The sequence below is a fragment of the Haematobia irritans genome, chromosome 3 (assembly GCF_050003625.1).
Source record: "Haematobia irritans isolate KBUSLIRL chromosome 3, ASM5000362v1, whole genome shotgun sequence".
Lineage (NCBI taxonomy): Eukaryota > Metazoa > Arthropoda > Insecta > Diptera > Muscidae > Haematobia > Haematobia irritans.
The window spans coordinates 118,201,253-118,215,061 of record NC_134399.1 but is presented as its reverse complement, the minus strand read 5'-3'; the positions used below and the strand labels follow the sequence as shown (position 1 = coordinate 118,215,061).

General features: G+C 29.4%; 2 protein-coding genes across 7 annotated transcripts in view; both read right to left on the bottom strand.

Annotated features, from left to right (window-relative positions):
* vtd (RAD21 cohesin complex component verthandi) overlaps positions 1–13,809 on the bottom strand; it is a 55,690-nt gene that overhangs the window by 2,704 nt on the left and 39,177 nt on the right. The gene's annotated exons all lie outside the window — the stretch shown is intronic.
* The window catches only part of Moe (moesin), a 125,406-nt gene that overhangs the window by 100,106 nt on the left and 11,491 nt on the right, over positions 1–13,809 (bottom strand). The gene's annotated exons all lie outside the window — the stretch shown is intronic.

Sequence of the window (13,809 nt, the reverse complement as noted above, 5' to 3'; positions counted from 1 at the left end):
TTGTTGTTGTTTTGTTTTTTTTTTCAAAGAACAATAGGAAAATCAAAAAAAAATTCTAACTATAAAATCAAATTAAAAAAAAAACAAAAAAAAAGTAAATATAAAAAATTATAGGTCGAAGGACCAAAAGTTAGTTACAGGTCAGATCTACAGTTGCTTTTATGTTTTGCGGTACAAGAAAATTTTCGAAATTGGAAATTCGTATCCCCCAGAGTAAAAGGAGTTATTTTTTTTTACATAGACACAGACAAATTTTGATTTTGGGGATCGGGAAACATATATATTTTTTTACAACTAGGAACATTTTATATTAAGGAAATATGTAATGAAATGGCTCAAGGGCTAAATCAAAAGGATACAAATCAAAAAAAGGTGCTTTGGCATGAGACGGCTGCTGCATGATGATGTGGACATATTGAAATTGATTTATTTTTTCTTTTCACATTACGATTAAGGAATTTCTTCCATATGTGTACGTGTAAGTGTGTGGTAATTATATAGTATTGTATGATAATGATGAGAATGTTAAATGTTTTGAAACTAAAACATCTACAAACAAAAAATCGAGAAAAAAAGACGACACAATTGCAATACGAATCTCTCATAAAACATTAACTTCAATTAAATTGAGTTTTAGTTTAATTAAAAAATTGATTAAGTAAATTAATTTATTACAGCAATCAACATTTTAATTATATCAAATTAAATACAATTAAAATTCAATTAAATAAAAATTGTAATTGAGATAGAAGTTGCTAAAAAGTAAGTATACCCAATCGTTTGAAACTTCTTTGAATTCCATCTATTTTTAAATTGAAGCTGAGTCGAATTCAAAGATTTCCCAATGATTTGTTTCCTTAACGAAATCTCTTCTTATTTAAAAAAATGTTGATAGATTTAATAGGGAGATAATTATTTGATATAATATAAACATTTTTGTTACTACTTTAGTTTATATGGTAAAATATTTAACAGTATATTGAAATATTCCTATGGGAACCATGTCCCTTGATGTATTTGCCTAAATTTTTGAAGCGTTATTGGCAAGGTTAAGCATTGTCATTTTTTCAGAGATATATCCAGATTTATTTTTAGGGGGAAACACTTTCAAATATTTTTTTTTCGTTTTCAATAAATTTAATTGTGGTAGAAAGCTGCTAGAAAGTACGGCAAGACATTTGCAAACTCTCAGAATTTAATATATTTCCAAAGGTCGTGAGACGAATTCTAAGATTTACCAATGATTCGTTCCCTTAACAAAGTTTCTTCCTAATTAAGGTAATTTTGTAAGGCTCTGTTATATAAGCAATATAATTATTTGATATTATATAAGCATGTTCGATACTCATTTAATTTATATGGTGTCATATTTAACAGCATCTTATTACATGTTTATAAATTAGACAAAAAATATTGGAATATTCCTTTGGGAAACATGTACCTTGATGTAATCGCCAAAGCGTTTAAAACATTATGGCCAAAGTTAAAAAATTTTATTCTTTCACAAATGGTGGCAGATGTTTTTTTTCGAGGAGAAGCACCTCAATTATTTTCCGAGAAATTTATTTTATTTTTAAATTAAATAAATTTGTCATCATTTCATTTATTCCTATAAAAATTTTTTTAGAAATACAATTTTTATAAAATTTCTTAAACAGAAAAAAAATTTCACGGAAATTTTTTCAATTAAAATTTTAATTGAGTTTTAAAAAATATTCATTTAAAAATTTAATTGATTCAACAAATTTCTTAATAGTATGAATTAATTTTTTAATTGGATCAATTAATTTTTTAATTGATCTGTGATTGAAGATTTTCAATTAAAAAATTAATTCAATTAAAAAATTAATTTCGTGATTGAATCAGAATTTTTTTTTGTGTGATATAGAAATAAAATGTTGAAAGAAATTTCTATAGAAATAAAATATTGAAAACAATTTCTATAGAATATTGACAAAAATTTCTATAGAAATAAAATATTGAAAGAAATTTCTATAGAAATAAAATTTTTGACAAAATTTTCTATAGAAATAAAATTTTAGCAAAATTTTCTATAGAAATAAAATTTTGAGAAATTTTTCTATAGAAATAAAATTTTGACAAAATTGTCTATAGAAATAAAATTTTCTATAGAAATAAAATTTTGACAAAATTTTCTATAGAAATAAAATTTTGACAAAATTTTCTATAGAAATAAAATTTTAGCAAAATTTTCTATGGAGATAAAATTTAGACAAAATTTTCTATAGAAATAAAATTTTTAACAAAATTTCCTATAGAAATAAAATTTTGACAAAATTTTCTATAGAAATAAAATCTTGACAAAATTTTCTTTAGAAAAAAAAAATTTAACAAAATATTCTATAGAAGTAAAATTTTAACAAAATTTTCTATAGAAATAAAATTTTAACAAAATTTTCTATAGAAATAAAATTTTGACAAAATTTTCTATAGAAAAAAAATTTTAACAAAATTTTCTATGGAGATAAAATTTTGACAAAATTTTCTATAGAAATAAAATTTTGACAAAATTTTCTATAGAAATAAAATTTTGACAAAATTTTCTATAGAAATAAAATTTTTAACAAAATGTTGACAAAATCTTCTATAGAAATAAAATTTTGACAAAATTTTCTATAGAAATAAAATTTTAACAAAATCTTCTATAGAAATAAAATTTTGACCAAATTTTCTATAGAAATAAAATTTTGACAAAATTTTCTATAGAAATAAAATTTTGATAAAATTTTGTATAGAAACAAAATTTTGACAAAATTTTCTATAGAAATAAAATTTTTAACAAAATTTTCTATAGAAAAAAAATTTTAAAAAAATTTCTTAAAAGTAAAATTTTGACAAAATTTTTTGTAGAAATAAAATTTTGACAAAATTTTCTATAGAAATAAAATTTTGACAAAATTTTCTATAGAAATAAATTTTTTTTTGTTTTGTTATTGTTGGTTTTGTTCTTTAAGCATTGTTGTTGTTGTTTTTTTTTTTTTATTTCAGCTTAAAACCATACATTGACTAAACTACAAGAGTAGCTTAACCAACAGAGGAAAAGAATGTTTGTCAAATTTATTTGGGCAAAGCCCTATAGACTGCAAGATGGTTGGATGGACGCACGTTTCGGAATTACCACATTCCACATCAGCATCCTCTACTTGCAGCAAAACTATCAACCAATTATCAGAATAAATTCAGGCAGTTTATTAAACCCAACAAAAACCACACTTGAACCCTCCGAAAAAATTTCGAATTTATTTCGGCATAAGCCGGCTATCAATGTAAAACCTTTTTTCGGAGGGTTCAAGTGTGGTTTTTGTTGGGTTTAATAAACTGCCTGAATTTATTCTGATAATTGGTTGATAGTTTTGCTGCAAGTAGAGGATGCTGATGAGGAATGTGGTAATTCCGAAACGTGCGTCCATCCAACCATCTTGCAGTCTATAGGGCTTTGCCCAAATAAATTTGACAAACATTCTTTTCCTCTGTTGGTTAAGCTACTCTTGTAGTTTAGTCAATGTATGGTTTTAAGCTGAAATAAAAAAAAAAAAAAAAAAAACAACAACAACAATGCTTAAAGAACAAAACCAACAATAACAAAACAAAAAGAATGGAAAAAGAAGAGGAGGCACGCTCAAAATAAACCCAGTCATGTGAATTCAAATCGATGATTTGACAGTGGCATAGGAAAAGAGATATGTTTGTTTCGAATTTATTTCGGCATAAGCCGGCTATCAATGTAAAACCTTTTTTCGGAGGGTTCAAGTGTGTTTTTTTTTGGGTTTAATAAACTGCCTGAATTTATTCTGATAATTGGTTGATAGTTTTGCTGCAAGTAGAGGATGCTGATGAGGAATGTGGTAATTCCGAAACGTGCGTCCATCCAACCATCTTGCAGTCTATAGGGCTTTGCCCAAATAAATTTGACAAACATTCTTTTCCTCTGTTGGTTAAGCTACTCTTGTAGTTTAGTCAATGTATGGTTTTAAGCTGAAACAAATAAAATTTTGACAAAATTTTCAATAGAAATGAATTTTTAACAAAATTTTCTATAGAAATCAAATTTTAAAAAAAATTCTTAAAAGTAAAATTTTGACAAAATTTTCTATAGAAACAAAATCTTGACAAACTTTTCTTTAGAAAAAAAATTTGACAAAATTTTCTTTAGAAAAAAAATTTGACAAAATATTCTATAGAAATAAAATGTTGACAAAATTTTCTATAGAAATAAAATTTTGACAAAATTTTCTATAGAAATAAAATTTTGACAAAATTATCTAAGAAATAAAATTTTGACAAAATTTTCTATAGAAATAAAATTTTGACAAAATTTTCTATATAAATAAAATTTTGACAAAATTTTCTATAGAAATAAAATTTTGACAAAATTTTCTATAGAAATAAAATTTTGACAAAATTATCTAAGAAATAAAATTTTGACAAAATTTTCTATAGAAATAAAATTTTGACAAAATTTTCTATAGAAATAAAACTTTGACAAAATTTTCTATAGAAATAAAATTTTGACAAAATTTTCTTTAGAAATAAAATTTTAACAAAATTTTCTTTAGAAATAAATATTTGACAACATTTTCTATAGAAATAAAAATTCTTTAGTTATTGAGATGAGGTTTCTAAACCCCAACATATCGAAAAGAGGGAATAATGTGGAATATTTTTTTCCCCGAATATAATTCATATTATTCAAAAATTAAATCTATTTCGATGGATCACAAGATTGCTGCATTTTGTGCAGTTTCTTGTTTGTTGTTTTCTTTTTTTTTAATTTTTTTCTATTATACCTTAATAATTTTCCTTTCATTCTAAATTTTGTTGATAAGAAACAAATGGAAAAAATGTTAACAGTTAAAAATAGAAATTAATAATCATTAGGCTTATACCTCCATCGCTATTGCCGGCACCGCATGGTGTATGTTATTTACTCATTTAATAAATAAAAGCGACTTGGAAGCTTGTCAGTGGTATAGTCATTAAACCTATATAGAATTGCATGGGATAGAGGACGCAAGAGGTATGGTATAATGTTACCCAACGAATTGTAATCAGCAAAGTATATACCGGCTTTTTTTAATTTAAATAACATTTTATTGAAATGTGTTCGTCTGTTTTTTCCCCTTTAACAAAGCTCCAACACATTGCATTTAATTAACAAAATGTCAATGTTTGTATTTTATAGTCTAAGTTGTCTTTCTAGCCTCTGACACAATCCCTTTTCTGTCATTTGGTCTGTTTTGAGAATCCAATACGATTTTATATTGCCGCGTTGTTAATGATTATTTCCAATGAATCATTTCAACCCAAAATAGTTTTGAGGTATTCCAAACAAATCAGCGAATGTAGTAGTAGTAGCGAAATATATGTCTTTTTCAATGGAAATCTAAATCCCCGCTTTGAAATTGACACGTTTCTTAGAATTTATTTTTTGCGTATGAGGGCGAAATACATTTGAAACACGTAGAGGAAATGTTATTTTCGTTTTTTATTCTATTGTGTTGTGTTGATTTTTTAAATATTACTAATAAGGCTTTAAAAAGATTTAAGTTAAATCCATTTAATATGATTTAAAAATGATGATGATATTCCCGCTGCTAACAAGGTTTTCTATTGGAAAATTAAATTCACAGAGTAGCTTAATTAGGTGTTCAGCCTGTCTGAATTAGGTTTTCTATAGGAAAACTTCAATTCAGCCTGGCTGAATTAGGTTTTCTATAGGAAAACTTCAATTCAGCCTGGCTGAATTAGGTTTTCTATAGGAAAACTTCAATTCAGCCTGGCTGAATTAGGTTTTATATAGGAAAACTTCAATTCAGCCTGGTTGAATTAGGTTTTCTATAGGAAAACTTCAATTCAGCCTGGTTGAATTAGGTTTTCTATAGGAAAACTTCAATTCAGCCTGGCTGAATTAGATTTTCTATAGGAAAACTTCAATTCAGTCTGGCTGAATTGGGTTTTCTATAGGAAAACTACAATTCAGTCTGGCTGAATTGGGTTTTCTATAGGAAAACTTCTATTCAGCTTGGCTGAATTGGGTTTTCTATAGGAAAACTTCAATTTAGCCTGGCTGAATTGGGTTTTCTATTCAGCCTGGCTGAATTGGGGTTTCTATGGGAAAAACTTCAATTCAGCCAGGCTCAATTAGGTTTTCTATAGGAAAACTTCAATTCAGCGTGGCTGAATTAGGTTTTCTATAGGAAAACTTCAATTCAGCCCGGCTGAATTAGGGTTTCTCTGGAAAACTTCAATTCAGCCCGGCTGAATTAGGGTTTCTCTGGAAAACTTCAATTCAGTCTGGCTGAATTGGGTTTTCTATGGGAAAACTTCAATTCAGCCAAGCTGAATTTGGGTTTCTATACGAAAAACTTCAATTCAGCATGGCTGAATTAGGTTTTCTATAGGAAAACTTCATTATAGTAATTTTGTGTAATGTAACTGGAATAACTATGGATAGATTATAGATCAATTTTTTCCATTTCACTGAAATGAAACTGTCATGATAATATAATTTTTAACACGCAAAGATGTCAACATTGAGCTGTGAAAACAATAGAACTAGAAATTAAGTGGAAATAGTAGAGAAATTAATATTTTTTTGTATATATATACACATGAATGATCAACATACAGTACACATGATTTGTACTTAAAAGTCCAATGACAACTGGTTGGGGTATAAAAGTAAACTTACATTTTTTTTAACTTTAATCTTTTCCTATATCTATCTATCTTAATGGAGAATAATGAGTTATTTTATAAATTGTATAGGAAGAAACTAAAATATCATGTCTATTTTATGAATGTTTTGTTGGCGCGAACTTTGTACACTATTATTATTACTTCCATTATGAACTTTAGATCGAGGAAATTAATAAAAAAAACACAGAAATAATGACGACAGTGAAATGGAAGCAATTATCTAATACGAATAGGTCAAGTATGTAATGTAATTCAATAATTAGGTTTTAAATAAAATATTAAATTCTATTAGAAGAGTAAGAATTACTCAGTAGGGAGAATTAGTTTCATTATTCTCCCTACTAATTAATTCTTACTCTTCTAATAGAATTTAATATTTATTGTTATTAAAGTTTATTACTTATTAATTTAGCAAAAAATTAAGAAATAAATTCCTGTTCCCCTCTTCAATTATTGGATATAGGTATATTTAGATTAAGTCAAATATCAAAAATTGGGTTTTCTATAGAAAAACATCAATTCAGCCTGGCTGAATTAGGTTTTCTATAGGAAAACTTCAATTCAGCCTGGCTGAATTAGGTTTTCTATAGGAAAACTTCAATTCAGCCTGGCTGAATTAGGTTTTCTATAGGAAAACTTCAATTCAGCCTGGCTGAATTAGGTTTTCTATAAGAAAACTTCAATTCAGCCTGGCTGAATTAGGTTTTCTATAGGAAAACTTCAATTCAGCCTGGCTGAATTAGGTTTTCTATAGGAAAACTTCAATTCAGCCTGGCTGAATTAGGTTTTCTATAGGAAAACTTCAATTCAGCCTGGCTGAATTAGGTTTTCTATAGGAAAACTTCAATTCAGCCTGGCTGAATTAGGCTTTCTATAGGAAAACTTCAATTCAGTCAAATATCAAAAATCGATGTCTCCCAGCAAAAACATTTGGAAGTTGTTCTAAAGGCACTTCCAAATATGTTCTCCCAAATTCTTTATTTTAACTACTCGTACACAGGATTTTTTTTATAACACGCATTTTTTATATTTTTAATGGGTAATAGGTTCAAAACAGAGTAAGAATTATTAAAATTATACTTTTAATTAAATATTTGACGTTTCATACAAGCATGGGAATGTTTTAAAAGTCATAAAAAATTATAAAACTTATTTATTTGGCAAAATATCACAAAAATGTTTAATTCACTGAATTCGCAACACATCTTAAGAAGTGATGCAAATTCAGTGCAACGGCTGTTGAAATGGTGGACATCCGTCCTATGAAAAGATGTGTTAAATTCATCACTTCTTCGCCAATTTTGCATCACTTCTGGATCCAAAAAGAACATTTTCACTACTTTTTTTGGCGACGCTTTTTTCCCTGGACTGTTTTTTAATGATATAAAAATTAATTTTAAACTATTCCAGTCGATTTTTAAATCTATCAAAAGTCGATCAATTAAATTTTTAGTTTACAAAACAGTCGACTTTGATCTTTTGACCAATTTTCCACTTTCATATTTGATCAGTCGAATTTCCAGATTATGGAATTAGATATTGAAGTTTGTGAAAAGTCCAAATGCAAGTAATCGATTTTGTTCAATTTAGATAAGTCTACATTGATCGACATCAAAAGTCTATTTATCGATTTTATCAAAAGTCAATCAGTTCCCTTTGTTTTGACTAAGCTAATGACAAGTCTATTAAGCGTTAAAGATTGTGAGAAGTCCAACATGCATGTAATGGATTTTGTTCAATATCGATAAGTTAAAAATCGATTTATCGGTCTTAAACAACATCTAAAATCGAATAGTCCTTTTTGAGTTGATTTTGAATAACATCAAAAATCGATTAATTGAATTCGCAGCTAACAAAATGTCGATTTTGATTTTCGAAAAAAAATTGAGCAGTGGAAATTTATGATTAGTCAATTTGAGCAAAATCAATTTATTGATATTCAAAAGCATGGGAAGACTAGTCAATCACAAACATCATCAACAGAGAATGAAGCCGCCGAGTCACGCCGCCGATTTCAGTCGACGCCGCCGTCGAATATGTCGACTCACCGTGACTCAAATTTATCCGCCAATTAATCAAACATATCGATTTAAATCAGAAAAATGTATTACTAAATTGTCGTATTTTATCCAAAATTTTGAACCTTCCACCCACAATCAATCAATTTCACGCTGCTATAATAAATTTGCAAAAAATTAGCTCAGAAAATTTAAATGTATTGTAAATTTGATTGTAAGATTGGTTGTACAACTAATCTCAAACCCATTCGAATAACTTCAAATTGATTTTATAATGTATAATTGTCCGCCGCAGAATGGACAAATTTATATCGGCCTAGCCGTCAAGCTGCCGCCGCCGGAGGCAAAAATCTAGTGTCAGCCGCCGCCGACAAAAATGTGTCGGCTTCATTCTCTGATCACCAATCTATTTGGCCTTTTCGAATTTTTAGTTGGAGAAAAAGTCGAGTATTGACTTTTCCCCCATTCATACACTGAGAGAAGACTTTTCTTTTCGAGAAAAATCAAGCAATCGACTTTTCCCCACTCATACACTAAGACAAAGAGTTTTCTTTATACAAACGAAGTTTTCTTTTGACGCTAAAAAATTGCAAAAGTAAATTAACAATTTTGGAGACAATCGTTGAATCGTTTATCGTAAATTCGGGTTAATTTGCTCTCTAGAATACTGTACTGGTGGAATTTCGTTTGTGTAAAATTTCGTTCCGGAGGAAAGTATTTTTTCTTTGGGTGTAATAATTATGATAGCTAAATATTTTTTTAAGTGAATGTATCCCTCTCTATGTAGACTCCTAAGGCTAGGGTCACACGGGGCAAATATTTGACCAAAATGAGTGTCAAACATTTTTCCAGAACCATTCTCGAAATATCTGGATACAGTTTTTGTAAAATAACCCTATCATGATTTTATATATCCAATATGAGCTCAAAATGTTTGCTGGTTTGGCTGTGGCTGAAGGGATTCTTTTTCGATTTCTGTCAAATATTTGCCCAGTGTGACCATAGCATAACTGGGTATATAGGTTAATATTCTCATGATAAATGACCATGAGGGAAAGTGTGTCACCACTATGGAGAAAAATCTCTTCGTACACCCGGTTTTGAATAAGCATTGAAGAATGATCATTAAAACTATGCCCAATTATTGCAAATAGAAAAACACATTGCGACGATGTATTAGAGTTAACCCACAGACACGAGAGATGACACAATTCCTGTTGCCAAGTAGACATTTCCTGTGAAAAACACAAAACCAAAACAGGAATATCCTCTTCTTCTGTGAAAAACAGTCTTAAACAATGAATCCAACAAACATATGATCCAAATACTATAAGAGAAGTAACCAGAATTAAAACTTAACCAGAAAAATCGTCATTAAAAAAAAAAAAACAAAACAACACAACACTGTATTGGAACCATTGGGCATTATACGCCGTAACAAAAGGGGGGAGAACTTGAAGGCAGAGTATAGACTTTAAACTGGTTACAAGACAAACACTTGTTTTTTAAGCTGCCACCTTCTTCTGTTTCTGTTGTCCCAAACAGAGACTGGACCGGTTCGCTTTGAGTTTGTTTTCATTAATGACAATAGATAGTTGCCGCAGACAGCCAGCCAATGGATCATATTGTCATCATCGTCTTCATGCTACTCTACCGCATATGTACCCCTAGACGGAATGTACATACACTTATATATTTAGGAGTACATAAAAAAAAGAGAAGAAAAAAAAACTATATGACATGTGATCTTCGGAATAAAGTCATTGTACACCAACCACTCCACCCTGTCTCAAGAAATGGGATACAGTGATGTCTCTGTTTTCAAAACATTAGCAGAAAATAGAAACTTAAGTAAATAAAAAAAAAAAAAACTAAATAAAAACAACATCAACGCTAATATTCATGGTTCATCATTGTGCGATGACCACACCAACTATTTTTTTTACTTTAAGTGAACTTTTATTTATATTGTCAATAAAAATGCGTTTATTTGTTGTACATAGAAAAATAGAAGTAGAGGAAAAATGTATCCCAAAAGAAAAAAAAGTAAATATACGGCAAATAAATAAATAACATACATATATGCATTGAATCATAAAATATAAAATATGGATAGAGAAATTTTATATAATTCAAAGCTTAGTGAAACAATATTTTAAAAATATCTATACATAAAAACCAAAACAATTTAGATCATATTACAAGCTGATAAAAAGAAACAAGTCTATAAGGTATAAAAAATTAAGTTAAGAGAATGGAAAGAGACTACAAAGTAAAAATAATACAACAAAAAATAATAATAAACATAAAAATTAAAATGTACTAATTTTCCACATTTAAACAATAAACAAATAAAAAAATATATATTAGAAATCAATGAAGGAAAAGTTTTTAATCTAATAGTTTCCCGATTCAATCACGAAATTAATTGATCCAATTCTTTTTTTTTACTTGAAACGTCGTCAATCACGAAAATGATAGTATCTGGACATACAAAAAAACATGATTAAATAATTAATTGATTTCATTAGCAAATATCAATTAATTTCTTTACTGATTCAATTAACAATTTAATTGATTAATTAAAAACGTAACTTTTTTAACTGACTTACGCCCATGAAGCTCCGTTAACTAACGAATTTTTAAACCGTATTATGGACATAGCAGCGTATATACTCCATATGCCAGTTAGAATCTTAACTGTCAAAAAATTTTCGCTTAAAGTTAACCGGAGAGAAGATATTTGGAATTTACTTTCTATTAACTGGCAGTTAAAGCCTAACGGAGCTACATGAAAATGGCCGTTAATCAATTATTATTTATTTTTTTTTTTTGTTTATTTTAATCATACAGTAAATGTATGATAAAAAAGAAAAGGGAAAAGTAGGTTAGGTTAGGTTAGGTTATGTGGCAGCCCGATGTATCAAGCTCACTTAGACTATTCAGTCCATTGTGATACCACAGTGGTGAACTTCTCTCTTATCACTGAGTGCTGCCCGATTCCATGTTAAGCTCAATGACAAGGGACCTCCTTTTTATAGCCGAGTCCGAACGGCGTTCCACATTCCAGTGAAACCACTTAGAGAAGCTTTGAAACCCTCAGAAATGTCACCAGCATTACTGAGGTGGGATAATCCACCGCTGAAAAACTTTTTGGTGTTCGGTCGTAGCAGGAATCGAACCCACGACCTTGTGTATGCAAGGCGGGCATGCTAACCATTGCACCACGGTGGAAAAGTAGCATTGGTTGCTAAGGCCATCAGCTACAATCAATTAATTTTCTAATCAAATTATATAATTTTTTTATTTGATGTTAGTAATTCATACTTATTTTTTGTTTAAATATCTTTTCCATGATGGAAGCAATTTCTATTAATTGGATAAATTATACTAGTTTACACTGAAAATGTACATTTGATGAGAGGTGACTTTTCTAATGTATTTTGATCTACTGAATTAAAAAAAAAATGCTAAAAATTTTTTATGCAACAGTTTTTGAGATATCCCGTTATTTTTAGTTTTTCGCTCTTTTTTCACTAAACACATTATATCTCGAGTTGGAAATGTCCGATTATATCGGAAATGAAAGGTAGTGAAATGACGAATAATCGTGTATAATTGGATCTGCGAGAAGTTAAGTGGTTCAAAAAAAAAATCGAAGCACAAAGGGCAAATTTTCGAAAAAATCATCTTTTACATTGACCCTTTTCCGCCGGAAAAGTACAAACCATTGAAAAAAATTGTTTCCGATTATAGCGTTGTTGGCACTTAAACGAAAGGTATTGAGATGACAAATCGGAAATTTATAATTAATTTTGTGTGATTAGGGATCGGCTACATATAACTATAGACCGATTGGACCAATTTTTGCATGGATTTTAGAGACCATATACTAACACCACGTTCCACATTTGAACCGGATCGGATGAATTTTGCTCCTCCAATAGGATCCGGAGGTCAAATCTGGAGAACGGTTTATATGGGGGCTATATATAATTATGGACCGATATGGACCAATTCTGGCACGGTTGTTAGAGACTATATACTAACACCATGTTCCAAACTTCAACCGGATAGGATGAAATTTGGTTCTCTTAGAGGTTCCGCAAGCCAAATCGGGGGATCGGTTTATATGGGGGCTATATATAGTTATGAACCGATGTGGACCAATTTTTGCATGGTTGTTAGGGACCATATACCAACATCATGCACCAAATTTCTGCCGGATCGGATTAAATTTGCTTCTCTTTGAGGCTCCACAAGCCAAATCTGGGGATCGGTTTATATGGGGGCTATATATAATTATGAACTGATGTGGACCAATGTTTGCATGGTTGTTAGAGACCATACACCAAAACCATGTACCAAATTTCAGCCGGATCGGATGAAATTTGCTTCTCTTTGAGGCTCCGCAAGCCTAATCCGGGGATCGGTTTATATGGGGGCTATATATAATTATGGACCGATGTGGACCAATTTGTGCACGATTGTTAGAGACCATAACAGGTTGGCTGATAAGTCCCCGTTCTGACACATAGATGGCGTCGCTAGTATTAAATGCGTATTATTTTTATATAGTACCAACCTTCAAATGATTCGTGTCAAAATTTGACGTCTGTAAGTCAATTAGTTTGTGAGATAGAGCGTCTTTTTGTGAAGCAACTTTTGTTATTGTGAAAAAAAAGGAATTTCGTGTTTTGATAAAATACTGTTTACTGAAGGGAAAAAATACGGTGGAAGCAAAAACTGGGCTTGGTAATGAGTTTCCGGACTCTGCCCCAGGGAAATCAACAATAATTGATTGATATGCAAAATTCAAGCGTGGTGAAATGAGCATGGTTGACGCCCGAAAGAGGTGGTTACCGACGAAAACATCAAAAAAAATCCACAAAATGATTTTGAATGACCGTAAAATGAAGTTGATCGAGATAGCAAAGGCCTTAAAGATATCAAAGGAACGTGTTGGTCATATCACAGAAAAAATTTTACGAAAATTTTTCCAATTAAAATCTTAATTGAGTTTTAAAAAATATTCAATTAAAAATTTAATTGAATCAACAAATTTTTTAAT